General features: G+C 33.2%; 1 protein-coding gene and 1 long non-coding RNA gene across 3 annotated transcripts in view; one reads left to right on the forward strand and one right to left on the reverse strand.

Annotated features, from left to right (window-relative positions):
* Positions 1-17735, forward strand: part of LOC129917141 (metabotropic glutamate receptor 2) — a 644700-nt gene that overhangs the window by 456721 nt on the left and 170244 nt on the right. The gene's annotated exons all lie outside the window — the stretch shown is intronic.
* On the reverse strand, positions 1918-17646 carry LOC129917165 (uncharacterized). The gene is made up of 3 exons (XR_008772596.1): positions 15951-17646; positions 13569-13680; positions 1918-2072 (listed from the first exon to the last, which is right to left on the reverse strand). It is a non-coding gene; the product is annotated as an uncharacterized LOC129917165 (long non-coding RNA).

Genomic DNA, 17735 nt, shown 5'->3' on the forward strand with positions numbered 1-17735 from the left:
CAATTCGTTCGCGACCAATATTGTATAGCCATCTGATTGTCTTGTTACTTTTTTTTACTGACCCAAGAAGGCCCTCTAGAAGATATAAGACGAACTATGAAAACATTTTTTGTATCCACCTCAAAAAACTTTTGAAAACGATAAAAATTAAGTCAATTTCAACGATTTACTGTCTATGAGTGGAAAAAACATGTCCATAGTTTTCCGGTAAACAAAAAACCTATTAATCTTTAAGTATGTATACATACCGATATGTATACGTGTGTACATACGTGTATGAATACCTATGTTGTTCAATGAGACGGCTATATAAATAGGTGTTCGTTGTTTATTACTATAAATATTAATTTTTCCTTGGTAAGATAAAGCATAACTTTATTTGAGATTATATACACTCGCCGACATAATTCTTCGCACACCAGCTACAAAACGCTGTTTTCAATTTCCTTAAAAGAACACAATTTGAGAAATGAAATATTATTAGTGCCTTTATTTATGAAACTTCTCAAAAAACGATGAAATTTATCATAAGACTTATTATAATTTAAGGTTTAAACTTCATTTAAAAGCGAAATTGCAGTAAATAGACTTATTTATTATTCCTTTGATTGTTTCAAAAAAGGAATACCATTAAATTGTTTAAATAAAATTATTAAATTAGGTAGTTTTTCTTGAAACCCTGCATTTAGTTAGTCCATTTTCATAATTATAGGCACATTTATTAACAAGGAACACAATAAATAATGGGGCGGTTTAACAACAAAATCGAAATCATGTGTCATATTAATAAAAATGTTTCATTACCTATACTATGATATGCAACTATGCGAGTGCAACGCAGAAAAACTCTTGTATCTACCCTTCCGGATGGAATACAAGGTGGCCCACTATCTCAAAATAACTCTTATATTGAGTACTTCCAACGATGTAAATTGTATACCTACTTTTATCAGAAAGTGCACAATGGAGCTCTTTTTTAAAGCTTGTCGCCCCACTAAAAAGAATACGTTTTAAATAATGATTTGTTCTTTACAAAAATATAATAGAAATCAATCCTGCTCAAATTTAACGCACATCATATTTATTTACAGAAAAGTCCTACTATTACTTTATCTCACAGTGTCGTGGTTATTTCCTCAAATAAAACAGGAGTGAGCTTAATTGAAGGTATGGAGTAAAATGTTTGTGCGGAAGATTTGGAGTGGTATGCTGAAATCTATCTGTCAACCCGCGAACCTTTTAGAGATGAGTCATAAATTTTCATGGAGTAAAATCTGCTTTACAACACGTACGGAGTTAGTGAGCTCTCCTAGACCTACTTTAAGTACCCAATCACCCCTAGATTTGGTCCACAGTTCAGTCTGATGAACGATAATGCATGCTAGAGTGGTTTGAGAATACCTTCAAGATTAAAATATGCTATGCCACCTTTGAATTGACCACACAGATATCCGGATTTAAATTCAATAGAACATGTCTAGGAAATGTTGAAAAAAATGCATTTGCGGCCGAAATCCACCTCCAAGCATTCTTGATCAACAGAAAACTGCAGTGAAAGAAAAATTACAACAAAACCTTCAAAAGTAAATTAGTGGAATGAGTAGACTACTCCAAATTGTCATATGCGCTAGAGGAGACGATGTCAAGTATTGAATACAATTATTGGAAAGAACTGTCAGGTGCTTCCATTTTTTAAAATTTTTTTTCTTAAAAAAAAAAAATCATTTTAATATCACTTTTCAGACCTTGAATTGCTAAATTTGGTTCATCTTTTTTTTTTTTGTTGATAATACTGTTGCAGTTTAGCATTTTTCTGACTTGCTAAACAATAAGCAAACACAAAAAAATACAACAAATGATTTTAAAGCCATTTTAAATAAGATGCAGGGGTATAACTAAAGAAGAAAAAAGTGTGTGTTAATTTTGAGCAGGAGTTTATAGATTTTATAAATATGTATTATTAATATTTAAGAAATTTGTAAGTCATACGAAGAAATTAACTGGTCACTGTATTTCTTGAATTATAAATCATATAACTCAATGCATATAAGGGATTCTGGGAAAAGTCGGCACTGAAATGAATTGAATGAAATATAAACAAAAGTTAATTTTCATGGAACTCTTATAATTTTGTTTAAATAATAAATATTCATCATAAAATATAAAATTGCATGTAGGTATATTATGGATATGTATGTATGTGTGCTTATGACGTGCTTTTTGACGTGATAACGTGTTATAAATCGATGAACCAAGGCAGCATCCACGAAAAAGTGACGCCATTTTCTCCCATTCCACTTGAAATTTTAAGCAGTGCGTCAAAAATTTCAATTCAAAATTAAAAATAATCTATAAGAGATACAAAAATCTTCTATAGCTTATTTGAAAGATAATAACCTAAAGTCGAATACAAATGAAAAAAGTGGCGATTTTCTATTTCTAAATTATGATTGGATTCAAAAAGTTTTTTTACAAAGCATACATGTATAAATATGTAAAGTCTTAATCTTTAGTCTAAGTAGGTACTTTACTATAAGAATTATTATTTAGATATCTTATAAATTTCCTTACAAGAAAGTTGACAAATAAATAGTTTTTAGATAATTTCTTTTAACAAAAGCACACAACTTTTTTTCTTATGACGTTATCAAGTAAAATTATCGTCCGTAAACCGACTTTACAGACAACCACTTTTTTTGATAAATTAATGAAAACATCCGCTCAGTCTCTCCAAATAAATAAAATAAAATTCTGTGAATTTTTTGTCATAATTTTTTAACTAAGGGTGAAAGAAAAAGATTCATGTAATTTGTTGTAAATTAGCATTGTTAGTTGAGAAAAGTCTAAAAAGTAGGTACTAATCGTGTTTTAAGAAAGAAATCAACTCGCACTATTTAATATTTGTTGTTACTTTTAAAAAATATTTGGATAGATTATACTAAGCCTGTAGCTTTTCTAAGGGCTCAAAAAATTAATTATTTTTACAATTAAAAAAATATTTGTATTTTGTGGTTTTTAAGGTGAAATAAAACAAATTAGCTTAAGCTTCTTAACAGTTATATAATATGAACTACGTATATTCAATCAAGTTAAAATTCTTAGTCAAATTAATAACAATTAAGGCTCAATGTCCACACCAGTGGACTTACTTTTTACCTACTTCCAAAAAGGAGGAGGTATTCAATTCGTCTGTATTTTTTTCTATGTTTGTTACTTCATAACTTTGGATTGAGTGAACCAATTTTGATAATTCTTGTTGTATTTGTAAGCTGTACGTGCCTGCAGCATTTCAATTTCGTTCTCATAGTTTCTGTAGCCAGAAGCTACAGAAAAACCATAAAACCCATAAAACTTTGTTTCATATCGGAAACCGAACAAATTATGATTTGTTTTATCTATGAAAAAATCGTTACTTTATAACCGTGGTTTTTTGTCCAAGGTTATCTTACCCTTGGTTAAAAAATTATAGAAACATTTTTTTTATTCACCTCACAAAAAAGTAGGTACGCATGCCACAGTGGTCTTTTTAATTTAGGTATAATTTTTCATTTTTATCAAAAAAACAAAACCGTCTTCCATGGATCAAAACTGGGTTTTATGGTTTTTCTCAGTCTCTCAGTCCAAACTTATGGGGAAAAAAACATACAAAAAAACAAAGAAACAGACGAATTGAATAACTCCTCCTTTTTGGAAACCGGTAAATATAGAAAATCATCAAACTAAAACCTATAGCCTGCTTAGAAGAAATTTATTTTATCTAAAAAAGGTAACGAGGATAGGAAAAATAATTTAATTGAGATTTAAGTTAGTGAGCTTTAAGTTTTTATTGGTAAGTAACCTCCAGTCTTTTAAGGAGTTAACATTTTAAAATGCCATGGCCCTTAAGTTAAAATTTTTTTATCCTTCAAGATGAAAACGAATTGTTATTTACGTACATATAAGCACCCATTACATATCGTTATGATGTAAAAAGCAGCCTATCCACTCCACACACACAACAAACATCCTCAATTTCCGATTTGTATTTCTTCCATAATAATGTATCATCTTAACTAGATGGCTTATTAGAGAAAACAAATGACACTACTTTAAGAACGGTTCGATTGATGGGACGTGTATTTTATGTTAAATCTCTTACGTGTGTTATGCTATGTGGTCAGATATATTTTCCTTAAGCTGAAAGCTTTTCTTGAAACATAATATAATAAATGCCTTTTTATGCCATTCCTAGAATATACAAATGTCTATTGTAAACATAATAATTTAATGTGGCAGTTTGAGTGAAAAAGGACCCTTAGAACTGAAGTAAATGGTTAACATGAGTCGAGAAAAACGATTGGTCTACCCAAATGTCGAAATGAATTATAGCATTATGTTTACTCAATAGTCTCTCTTTAAACTTTAAAAATGTATCTTAAAATAAATAAGTATTAATCAAATTTGTGTTGCCCATATTTATATAGCAAGGTATTTTGAAAGGTGACAAACAGAGTTTGAATGCGGAAGTGAAAAAACAGAGCGCCAGTACCTACTTATATTTTTATAATGTGAAATACCATAGGTATTCACGTTATTTGGGAAACCCACGTTCATTTATACCTTTTATATATATACATATATAGAGACTTAAAGCTGCTAGATTTTCGAACTCACTACGAAGTACTATTCCTATTCGTAAACTGAACGTCACCAGGTCTGCTTCCGAGTACTTGTAAAAAGTGAAAACCGACGTTTTGGCTTAGCTAACGATAGGCAAAGATATGAATCCTTTTTCCAGGGTTGCAAAAAGCTCACATTTCAGCTCAGCTCATAACTCAGCTCAAATTTGAGCTAGTTCAAATTAATTTCAAACAGAAACACGTTATCTCTTTTGATCTAGAGCACATAACAAATTTGTTTAACTTTAATACGCATGCTGATAATATTAATATTACCTTTCATGATATATCACACATAGTGTACGTACTCTACAAGTTATATAATCTTTAATTGAAAAACTTAAAAAACGATGACCAGCTCCAGAGTTGGGGAGTAATCATTACATTTGTAATTAATTACTAATTAATTACAATGCAATTACTCCACTAGTAATTGCATTGTAATCGAATTACTTTCCCATTACAATGGAAATGTAATTCGAAACTCAATTACAATTAAATTACCGTGTAATTTTATTGTAATTAAAACGATGAAATTACAAAAGTAATTACATTGTAATTAAAATTGTAATTTTAAAGTAATTATATTTTAAAAACAAAATAAAACCAAAATCTAAACCTTCAACATTTCAAAGAAAAACTATGCCACATGAGACATGTAAACGGTGGACCTACAGGTATGGGAGTTGTACCCAAATGTAGGTCAGAGTCCCCGCTACCTTTGGGCATCAAAAATTTTGTATTCATTTTTTTTTTCAAAATTCCGAGATATAGCCGTTGGAAGTTGGGGCGCGAAAAAGCTTCTGGGAGCTGAACGCTTTGACCTAGAGACATGGGGGTGGTGCCATATGAAAGGTTATATTCTGAGCTACCCGATAGTGGTATAAACCGGTTTTTGGATTTATATCAAAATTCCGAGAAAATTGCGTTTGAAAGTTGGGGTAAAATTTTTTTTCGAAAAATCCCCGAATCTTTGAACGCTCCTGCAAGCTAAAGCGCTTGAGAGCAATTTTTGGGAGTGATGCCAAATGAAAGCTTGTGTCATGGGTCTACGCTTTGCACATTGTCAGATTTTTAAAAAATCATCTTCCATGTTAAACCCCCACATAATGCCTATTTTTTCAGAATCAGGCTTATTTTTTTTTTACTTTTAAGTTCTCCCGGTTTGAGAACGCGTGGACCTACAGGGATGGGAGTTGTACCCAAATGTAGGTTAGAGTCCCCGCTACCTTTGGGCATCAAAAAAAATTTTTTCATTTTTTTCAAAATTCCGAGATGTGGCAAGTTCCATGTTGCAAGTTGCATGTGGAAAGTTTCATGTGGCAAGTTGCATGTTGCAAGTTGCATGTGGCAAGTTTCATGTGGCAAGTTGCTTGTTGCAAGTTACATGTTGCAGGCTGCATGTGGCAAGTTTCATGTGGCAAGTTGCTTGTTGCAATTAGCATGTGGCAAGTTTCATGCGGCAAGTTGCATGTGGCAAGTTGCATGTGGCAAGTTTCATGTGACAAGTAGCATGTGGCAAGTTTCATGTAGCAAGTGGCATGTAGCAAGTTGCAAAGCCATTGTTCCTGAAGTACAACAAAATTCTTCAATCGTCGCTCCCATTGAAAGGCTCTTTTCATTTGCGGGCATAATAAATGAGCCGCGATGAAATAAGTTACCGCGCACAACCTTTGAAAAGTTTGTTTTTATTATTGCTTTAAGGAATAATAAATTACCAGTAATTTTATTGTAACTTTTCGTGTAATATGATAAAGAGCTGTGTTTTATTATTCTCGTGATCCAGATCAAATCATGTTGTTTTCATTTCCCTTACAAAAAAAGCAGGATCTTGCTTTGTTATTGTAAAGCTAACAAATAAAATGATCTGATCTGATCTGGACCACGGGAATAATAAAACACAGCTAATATTAATTAATTTATTGAATGATTTTGTTTAATTTAATTTAGAAATTAATTTCAGGCTTTCAATTACAATATAATTACTTTCAAATTCCAAAATATTTAATTACAATGTAATTACTTTTGTAATTTCATAATGTAATTACAATAAAATTACACGGTAATTTAATTGTAATTGCATTTCGAATTACATTTCCATTGTAATGGGAAAGTAATTCGATTACAATGCAATTACCCTGTAATTACATGTAATGTAATTAATGATTCGATTACCCAACTCTGCCAGCTACCAGTGTAGGAAGTACCGTAATCTCAGTTTGAAATTTCGACATGGTTGGCTTTCAAATATTCTTACTTTTTTTGTAGGCATGGTAGAAATATGATTGAAGCGTCATATAAAAGGTGAAATAATAATGATATAAAATTTATTATAGGTTGTCATTTAAAAAATGGATTTAATGGCGTTAGAAGAGAAAAGAGATTGATTGTTTTGCTTTTTTATGAAAACTAATTGGGTTAACAAAATTCTAGCTCTTTTTTTAGATGTTGTATAGACATGGTCGATATAAATATTTTAAGCTGAAATAATAAGCTTTCAGATGGTATAAAATTTATTGTAGGTTGTCATATAAAAAAAAATGATGGAATAAAAGTAAGTTATATTTTTTCTATTTTTTTTTTTGCAAGAAAAATTATTTTCAAGGTTTCACTTCAACCACGTGTAAATTTGTGGGATCTTATTTGGTGGTCCCACAATAAAAAAAACGAAGTTTTTTTCGGTTGGTAATTTTATTTTTATATTAATTACAAGTGCAGTTTTATTATTATTAAAGTAAATTACAAGTTTATTAGCTGATAACACTGGTCGGCAAAAAACTAAAAAAAGTCGGGAGCAAGAACTTTATAAGGTGATTTTGATTGACTTTAGTGTGCTGAATTCAAAACTGTTTACAGATTTTTTCTATCACGTCTAGTTTTTGAGCTATACTCATCACTATTTTCGCCATAAAGCTTCAAAAACTAATTTTTAAAGTTTACCTATGTTTTTTGTGTTTAGTCAAAAATATATATTTTCCGTAATATTTTGCTCTTTATAAGTCCAAATTAGAAGACGCAAGATGGAATTTGATTGAAAAAAATAATCAAGATTTTGAGATATCTATCATAAATTTTTTTTTTCAATATCTTTGAGAAAAAAAATAGTTTTGAAAAAATATAAATAGGACGTGTTAATATGGCGTTTTGAGATTGCATAAGTAGTTTTACAAAAAAAAAAATTAACGGTGATGTAATTCGATGTCAAATGTACCCAAAAAAAAACGCGTTTTTGACCTATTAATATTCAATTATTTCAAAAACGTGACGTGCCAGTGAAATTTTGACTTCAGATTCGGACTCAGCACACAAAATTCTTCTCGAAAAGTAGTGTTTGGTTCTTGCTCTATATCCCTTGCCGACCAGTGTAATTGCAGCTCTAGCACACCACCAGCTCTGACAGAAATTTAAAGAAGAATGATTAAAACATTTTCCGCCAACAATGTGCGAGTAAGATGAAATACAGATATCTAAATCTATACATCTCTTTTCTTTAGTAATTTGATTTAAACCAATATTCACGTTCAGATTTTTAGTTTTTGTTGGATGTGGAATTCCGTCCGCCACATCACTCCCCCGCCAGTTGAATGTAGGGAATCGTTTTCAACGATATCTGCTGGGGAGACGAGTTTGTCGACCTATTCGTGATCCTGAATCGGGTATCTCGGTCGTGTGGTTATCGAAGAAGGTTTCCTTTTTCTTGCGAACCGGTTCTGACCTAACATTCTCGTCATTACTTTCTTGCGACTCTGTAAAGGAAGGCTTTAAACGATCGATCCCGATTATTGATGTCTTTCCATTGATACAAATCTTAAACGTTTTCGCATCGCGGCTGAGTACTTTAAACGGTCCTTCATAAGGTTGTTGTAGGGGTTTTCGTACCGAATCAGTTCTGACAAAAACGTGAGAACATTGTTTTAACTCTTTGAACACGAATGGTTTATGGTTGCAATGACGTGTTGGCGCGGCCGGTCGAACATTATCAAAATGATTATATAACTCTTTAACAAACTCTGATTGAGGTACTGTTGCCCTGTTACCGATTAGAAAATCTGACGGTAAACGAATATTTTGGCCGAAAACTAATTCCTCATGGTAGGTAGCTCTTAGACCCATTAAAACATGTGGCAATTTTCTAGACCATTGAATATCATCGTGACACTTGAGAGCTTCTTTGAGAGTGCGATGCCAGCACTCTCAAGGCGACTGCAAGTAAAGTAAACCGGATTCAAACTGTGATCCTTGATCAGAAACTATGACTGACGGAACTCCGAAACGAGCAAACCAATTGGTAAATAGAGCGCTTGCCTTTGTTTCCGCTTTAATATCTGGAATTGGGATTGCTTCAGGCCATCGAGTATATCTATCGATAACTGTGAGAAGGTATCGAAAACCCTCTGAAGGTGATAGAGGCCCTACAAGATCTATATGGATTTCATCGAACCGTTTCGAAACTGGAGGAAAATTTCCGAGTGGGCTACGAACATGTTTAGAAATTTTCGATTTTTGGCAGGCTGAATCAAGCACCATCTTATGATAGTCTTTAGGTATGAATGGTCTTAGGCAGTTGGTTGAGGTATCCCATAAGATTGGGTCTGCTGAATGAGGAATGTTAACCCATTCAATTTTCAAAGATGTTTCGGAAGAGCGTACATTGTGCAACTCCTTATCAGTACGTTGTTCTTTGGCGATAACTTGAAAATCGATTTGAGTTGGCATCGATATTTCATCCAATCTCGAAAGTGTATCTGCCACGACGTTTTCATTTCCTGGAATATACCGAATATCAGTCGAAAATTGTCCGATAAAATCGAGATGACGAAGTTGCCTTATCCGCTTTTTGCCGAAAGGCGAAATTAAGGGGCTTATGGTCCGTATAAATACAGAATGATTGTACCTCAAGAAAATAACGAAAATGCTTGATACAGAGGTAAATAGCCAAGAGTTCTCTATCATAAGTACTATATTTGCATTGAGCATTATTGAGTTTTGTCGAATAAAATGAAAGAGGTTGCCATGCATTGTGATTCCACTGCTGCAATACCCCTTCTATTGCAAAATCTGACGCGTCAACACATACTGAATATTTGGCATCGGGAATTGGAAATGATAAAAGAGTGGCTTGACAAAGCTCGGTTTTGCATCGTTCAAAAGCAGCTATTGCTTCTGAAGACAATTTGACAGCCGTTTTTTCACTCGTTTTCTTTTTTCCTTTGAGTAACTCTGTCAGTGGAAAGTGTATTTCAGCTGCTTTAGGAATAAAGCGCCTGTAAAAATTTAGCATTCCTAAAAATCGTCTTTACTCCGAAATGTTTTTAGGAAGCTTGACATTTGCGATTGCTTTAACTTTACTTGGTGGTGGTTTAATTCCTTCTACCGAAATGAGATGCCCGAGAAAAGTGACATTGCTTTTGGCGAAGTTGCATTTTTCTGTGTTAATAACAAGACCGAATTTTTCTAAACGTTCGAATAAAATCTTAAGGTGACTCAAGTGTTCGGCTGGGTTTTTTTTTGCCATCAGGATGTCGTCAAAACAGAATGGAAGATCTCGGTATATGTAATGCATAAGCTGTTGAAAGGTTTCAGAAGCGTTCTTCAAACCGAACGTCTTCCTGGTGAACTCAAAAAGACCGAAAGGAGTAGTAATGGCTGTCTTAGGAATATGGGCTTCTTCTATAGGTATTAGATGATATGCGCGAACTAAATCGATAGTTGAGAAAACCGATGTACCATGAAACTATAGGAGAAATCTTGACTGTGCGACACAGTTTAGCTATCAGCTTGAGTGGCTAAGCAAACGGTAATCCCCGCATGGTCTCCATTCACCATTTTTCTTTAAAACTAAATGCAAAGGCGTGGTTAAAGGATTGCTGCTCGGTCGGCATGCCTTGCTGAAGTAAGAAATCAAATTCTTCCTTAGCGGCCTTTAGTTTGTCCGGAGGAAGGTGACGTGGCTTGCTTTTGATTAGTCGTGTAGTTCGTCGTAGTTCGTGCTTGATTTCGTGTTGAACCGGGCGTACAAATGCGTTACCGTTTGATACGATATTATAGCTTTTGATTAACAGATGTATGTCGTCATCGACCGACCCGTAAGCTAGAACCGAAAGCTTTAGTGTAGAACCTTGCATTACCTTACCGATGGAACGCGATTTAGAGTGTGGATCAACAATACGACTATTTTTCAAGTCGACCAACAGTTCGAAGAAAATCGGCTCCTAGGATGGGTTTGCTGACGTTAGCATAAACAAAAACTCAAGAAAATGTTCGCGTTAGCCCTAGGTCTAACACTAGCCGAGGGCGACCATAAGTGGGGACTTTTGAACCATTTGCCGCAAAAAGTTGGTCCGACTTAGGTCTTTTATACTTCATTGCCACCGTAGCTGGTAAGACCGAAACATTTTCTTCAGAATCTACTACAAAACTCTGTTTGTTTCTTAAATCACGAATGAACAAGCGGCAGTTTGAAATGGGTATTCCCGAGCCGCTAACGACTGGGCCTTGAGTTTTCCGAAAACGCTTGATTTTGGCTACGAAAGTTACACGGAGGATCACATTTGCGAGCACGACTGCCATTACGTCGGTGATACCAACATAATTGTTGGCTCGATCGCTCACGAGAGCTGAAAGTTGAACTCGGAGAAACTGACCTATCTCGCCTAGTACGTTGGTTAAGCTGCTGTCACAAGGCTGCGATTTCTGATTGTAACTCCTCATAAGGCTGAGCAGTTGCCTGCAGCGTAGTCGCAGACTGGTTTGGTTCGCGATTATTGTTAGCTACTGTGAGAATTTCTTGAGAACAAGAAACTAAACTAACAATTCTATCAGCTGTACTCGCTATTACATCAAGGCTTTCCGTTGAACATGTTAATATAGCTTGAACCGTTTTCGGCAGTCGTTGCAACCATAAACTTTTTAAAACCGCATCTCTCTTAGGAGCTCGATTGGTTTTTTATCCCCTAACGCAGCTTCGTGTAAAAATTTCTGCAATCTAACTTCCTCAGATTCGGTGAGACGAGAAAGAATAGTTAATTTAAGATGTCATATAGACCGCTCGCGGGCGGTTTCAAAATTATATCCCTACAAAGGTTCACTGTACGAGTATCTAAAAACCCGAGTGCCGTAAAGTATTTCGAGCTATCCCATCTAATTTGTGCTACCGCGAACTGGCCTTCCAAAACCTTTAACCCCACGTCCGGATTATCCGGCCAAAACGGCAAATTTTTGAAAGATAATGCACTTACTTGAGCATTGGCAGATGCTATACCACTGTCCACATCACTACTGGCGGAGCGTACGAGCGGAGGAGAACCCCTTGCTGAATTTTTGTATGTATTTTTTTTATGTATGTAATACAGATTAACAATTAATATCACGAATTATTATAATCATATGATGGACAATCGGCTAGGGTCTAGCTTAAATTGGTACAAAGAGTAATAAGTTGGTTGATATAAAGAAAGTTTTTTTTGAAGAAAAAAATTTTAATCATTCTTAGGCTTTATTTCGTACAATTAGGTGTGTTTTTTTGACAAAGCTATCCGCAGTAGAATTTCCCGAATATCAACATTGACCAAAAATTCATATGCACGCACCAAGAGAAAGGAAAACATAAATTTAAACACTTCATCAAATTTCTATCCGCTGCTTTGTTTAGCTTCTATTGCTATCGGCAGCTGCATGTTGTTTTTATCACGCACTAAAAAATAATTTAATTGACTTATTGGAAATGGTTAGATCAAAAAGCGTAGATCGCATTTTTGTTGCTTGTGCTTTTATAAAGCTTAAACAGCGCTCTACGCTTTTTGATCTAACCATTTCCAATAAGTCAATTAAATAATTTTATAGTTTTTACACGGATTCAAAAATTGCAAATAGACTATAGGAGTACCACAAGAAAACTTTTTGTTCATTTTGTACAATATGTTCAGATGTTTTAAGTAAGGTAAATAGTGATGAAAAATGAACTGTAGTTACTATCGCAATACATAAATGTATGTTTATTTTACATTAAAATTTCAAACTTTCTTTTGCCTTTTCTTAATTTTCCCTTACTGAACAAAATTAACTCAAACCTTTTATTTAAAAATTTACACGCGTTAAAAAGTCCTTAAAGTTTTTCGTTTAGTCTATTGCCCCTAGGAAATGCCATTCAATTTATGCGAACCAAAGATAGGAAGAGTGACACCAAACAATTTTTGTAGCTATTTCATACAAGGAGACGAAACAACAAAAAAGTCAAAGTATTAAACTACGTTAATGTTATTGAATCTGTTGTTATCTGCTAGGAAGCAGAACCAAATTAAGAGAACATTTTTATTGGTGCACGTCAATTTGTGGTAACCTCGAGTCAACCAGAAGCCCAACAGTTAAGCGTAAGCAAGGCATCACACTACACTATAATGCGTGTGAAAATCGATTGGTGTCGAGAGAGCATCCAATAGATTCAGTGATTCGGAAAATTATATTTTGTAATGAATCCTCTTCTCATAAATAATGGAATTATGGAGATTAGATATAACGAGTATAGCTATTCATTGAAAATAGTAAATGAAGGACGTTTGTTTTATGATAGAGGAATAGATGTACCTACATATACTTACAAACAAAATTTATAGACTGAATTGATGAGATCCTTTTCACTCACTGATGACTGCTTTTGTGGAGGTCTTGGGAGCTTTCAAATCAAGGATTCAATTAATTTAGATAAGTATGAACTATTTATGTAAGCTTAATCACAACAAAAACAAAACTGTTAAAAAAAGAACCAAGTTCTCCTATGTTGAAAGTGTGTTGGCACGAAAAGTACTGAGATGTACCAAAAGTGTTCTTTATTTGTATCAATGTAGGTATAATAATTATTATAAAAAGTACTTTTTTTTCATTCTGTCAGTATTTTTTTTTGAAATTACTTACTGCGATTGCTTTCCACTTTTTGCAAGGGCGGCCGCCATTGCAAGTTCCAGGATTTTGCTTAATTTTGTCCACCATACTTCCATATTGTTCTCTGTAGCTTATTATTTTGTTCCTAAATAAAATATTTTTAATAAAAACAACAAATCTTATATATAAAAATGAGTTCGTTTAGTGTGTGTGGCCGATAAACTCGCGTTTGGCTGGTCCGATTTTGGTAATTTTTGTTTTGTTTGAAAGGAATTAATATGTAGATGGTTTGTATAAAAAAAAAATACCTTTTCTCCCATCTTCACATAGCTGTCAATTTGTACGAGTGAAGAAACACTCTAGCTTTTTAAAAAGTTAAACTAAGCTTAATTAAAAAAAAAAAAATATTAAGACAGTCTTTCAAAATAATTATTATTGTTTTATAGTCTGATTTTGAATATTCTGATGCCTGTCAAGGTTTGAATTTGCTTGAAGTAGAAACTCATTGGGATCCAACGCTTTCTGGTGCATTGGTTGCTTTAATCTAATCAAAAAAGGATAACGTGATATTCTTAACTTTAGGGAAATGACCCAGTCTAGCATATATGTATATAGAAGCTTCGAGCCTCGAGCCCGGATAATTACCAGAACGGTCCAATACTTATTTTTTTGTACCGAGGAATAACGTGGCATGCGCTTAACTTTATGGCAAGGATCGCAACTTGCATAAACATAGAAGCTCTGATCCTCTGGACAGTACGTAATGTTCTAAGATTTGGAGTAGTTTTTTTTTTTTTTTGTATAAGACCAGACAAGCAGTACGATATTCAAATAAAAAAAAGATCATCTGACAATTCTCTGCCACCGGGTACAAAGGGGTTAAGTCGTAAATGATAGTTTGCAAAAAAAAATGCGATTGAAGTTGAGGTAATGTATGAAAATTGATGAATTTTTGAGCATTGATCCTCTTATTTTTATAGGAAAGAGTTGCTCTAAATTTATGTTTTTAAAACCAAATAAAAGAGAAAAAAAGAGATTATTCTTATTTCATCAAAACCCGAAAATGCAATTTTGTGACTTGACCCCTTTGTACCCGGCGGCAAAGAAATATTGGCTGTTCTGCTATTTTAGTGCTGTTCTGCTATTTCAGGGAAAGGCTCCAGACCAACACAAAAATGAGCTTGGGAACGTTTTGATTCTACGATTTCAGAATAGGCTTGAGGCTCGAAGCTTCTATATCTATGCAAGACTGGGTCCTTGCCATAAAGTTAAGAATGTCACGTTATTCCTTGAAATACAAATTTAAGTATTGCACCGGTCTGATAATTCTCCCGGCATGAATTCCATAGGAAACGTCTTTTGGAGCTTATCCCTTTTTGTACGTTATTTTGTATCAAAAAGTATGAATTCTTTGACTTTTTTTAAGTCAATCCTTATCAACATGATAAGCGCAGGTAAATGGGACAGAAAAAAAGTTTAAGACATTTAGACAAAAACTTTAAAAATTCAGCAGCATGAACCAAAAAATTTTATTTTTTTGCTTGGGCCTAATAATAGGGCAAGGCTTTTTGATACACACCATTCTTTGTTTTTCCATCTTTGATATATGTAAATATAGCAAATGGTTTTCTTACTCGCTAACAGCCAACATATATGTATGTAGTTGACAATGAGAAAAACAGGATTCTCTAAATTAATACCACATATTTTTAAAGATAGACCTTATTTATGGTTATAGCAAATGCCAATGTTACAGAAAATTGAAGACGCTTAAATTCAAATGGGAAATCTGACAGAATCATTGGACCTTGAGAAATCAACACATCTTCGCCTTTGAATTTTCCACAAAAAATGGTAGCTTCAATTTGCCATTAACTTCTTCAAGACAAGTCTTGTACATTGCAAAGTTTAGGTTGCTGTATGTTCCGATAGTCCTGGTATATCCAATGAATTCAAAAACTTCGTTTGGTAATTTAATACAATGCTTTCATTTGTGATAGGGTCAACCGATTTGTTGGCAAAAAATTGTGTGTTTATATCGTTAAAAATTGTTGCATTGATTTCAGAAACATTTTTATTTGTACCAGCCATTATTGCACGTTACTAAGCCAAGCATGATTTTTGTAATTTGTCTTTATACTTGGAAATACACTTTGAATCAATTCATTTTCTGAATTTACATTACAGTTAAAATTGCTTTGAAGTGTAATTCGGCCTTCAGAATCAAGTGCCATTAATCCATTAACAATGTCCAATAGCTGCTTAGATTACAATAAATTGGTTATGTTCATTACAATAAACAAGTTTTTTTCGGTTTAAATTTATTTTCAAATAGGTTCTATTTTTTAAAAAGTGCACTCAGCGTAGCGGGTGGGGTTAGCTAGTCTTTTATAAGAAGAACTTATTTTTTCGTACAAGAATTTTTCTTTGCAAAAAGAAAATAATTTCAACGCAAGGCTTGAGTACGATAACTCAGGCGCCGAGAATTAAAAACGGTTTTTTGTAAAGATATTCAATACAATCATTTTTTGTTATGGGAGGGAGGGTCTATGCGCCCCTTTTAGGAGGGAGGGGCAATTTTTCTAAAAAACTTCTAAAAAAATTATTTAAAAAAAACGGCAACACTTACAGTTATCAATTATACCTTTTTCAAAAGCTAGAACTGTGCACTTAATTGAAGTTTTTAAATCAAGTTATTTTAATCAGTTGTTTTCGAAATAATCGATTTCAAAGTCAACATTTGTGAAAAATAAGTAAAATACATTGAATAGTATTTTTGTCAAGACTGTGGAATTCAATACCGTCCCGCAAAAAAATCGGTTTCATGACCATACTTTGACAAAATTTCTGAGCTAGTTGTGTTTTCAACCAAACTACTGAGTTTTGGCTTGCAAGGTAGAGTCAGAAAGAATTTCACATCTAATTATATCCCAATCAGAAACCCATCCAAGACAACAATCGTTTTAAGATAATACCCACCTCAGCATAATTATTGTGTAGGTCATCAGTATATCACGTACATTTTGTCCAAAAACAAGGAAAAAATGTCATTACAAAAACAACCTAATCGATGCTGCATCTCATGGAATTAAAACACATTCTGACTTCCCTGAAAACAGTTTTGTCTGAAATAAAGAATTGTCATGGCAAATTTTGGGGATGGTTTTTTGATAAAAAAAAAATGTACATAATATATAACATATTATGTTATCAAAGACTGATGTCCATTCCAGCCATAAAATGTATGTATGTCTATTTGGGCATTCTAGTCTTTTATGTAATTCGTTTTCTATTCGACTGGAAGGAATAGGGAAACAAAGGTATTAAGCTAGCTTTGCCCATGCAGTTAGATATATTACTTGCCATTATTATAGGTACCTACATACATTTCACCCATCTTTATAAAAAGAAATTCAAATTCCTGTCGTCGTTATAATGTAATTATTTATTAATTAACTCAAACCTATTTTCGAAAAGCCAAACAATGAGTCTATCGTAATTTGTTGACATTATACTACACTTTTCATACCCTAACTTTTCTTTTGATATTCTTTAATGTTAAGTAAAATTGAGATAATTAGGGAGTATAAATACTACGCACACGCCTAGCTGTAAAATAAATACTACAATTTGGTATTAAGGTTGGTTTGGAAGATTCATATGAAAGAAAATAAGAAGGATTTAATTTTGTTAATTACCACTTTTTTCTTATATAAATTAATAGCCCTGTTCCATTGGAGATGGTAGTCTAAAATCATCTGAAATTAGACGTTTTGGTTAATCTTGTACCTACTATCACAGGCGCGGATCTAGAAATTTGGTTTGGAGGGGGTTTTATAAATTTGATTAATTGTCGAGTTAAAAAATTTATCGAACACAAATGTTTTATTACAACATTTTTTTATGACAAAAAAATTAGCAAAAATTCCAAAACTAATACCTTAACCCAAGACAATCTGACTTTCCTGATTATGGTTATGCATGAAAAAAATCTTTATAATTGGAAATTAAGAACCTTCATACCAATTTCCGATGCTTAAATTAAATTTTATCTACGATGGCCTTTATATCAATACAGGTTTACTTTTTTCTTTTCCTTTTATTTATGAGTATTTACATTTTTGTTTTTTTTTTTTTTTGTGGTAACTTGCCACATGCAACTTGCCAAACACAACTTGTCACATGCAATTTGCCACATGC

Source organism: Episyrphus balteatus, chromosome 1 (genome assembly GCF_945859705.1).
Source record: "Episyrphus balteatus chromosome 1, idEpiBalt1.1, whole genome shotgun sequence".
Lineage (NCBI taxonomy): Eukaryota > Metazoa > Arthropoda > Insecta > Diptera > Syrphidae > Episyrphus > Episyrphus balteatus.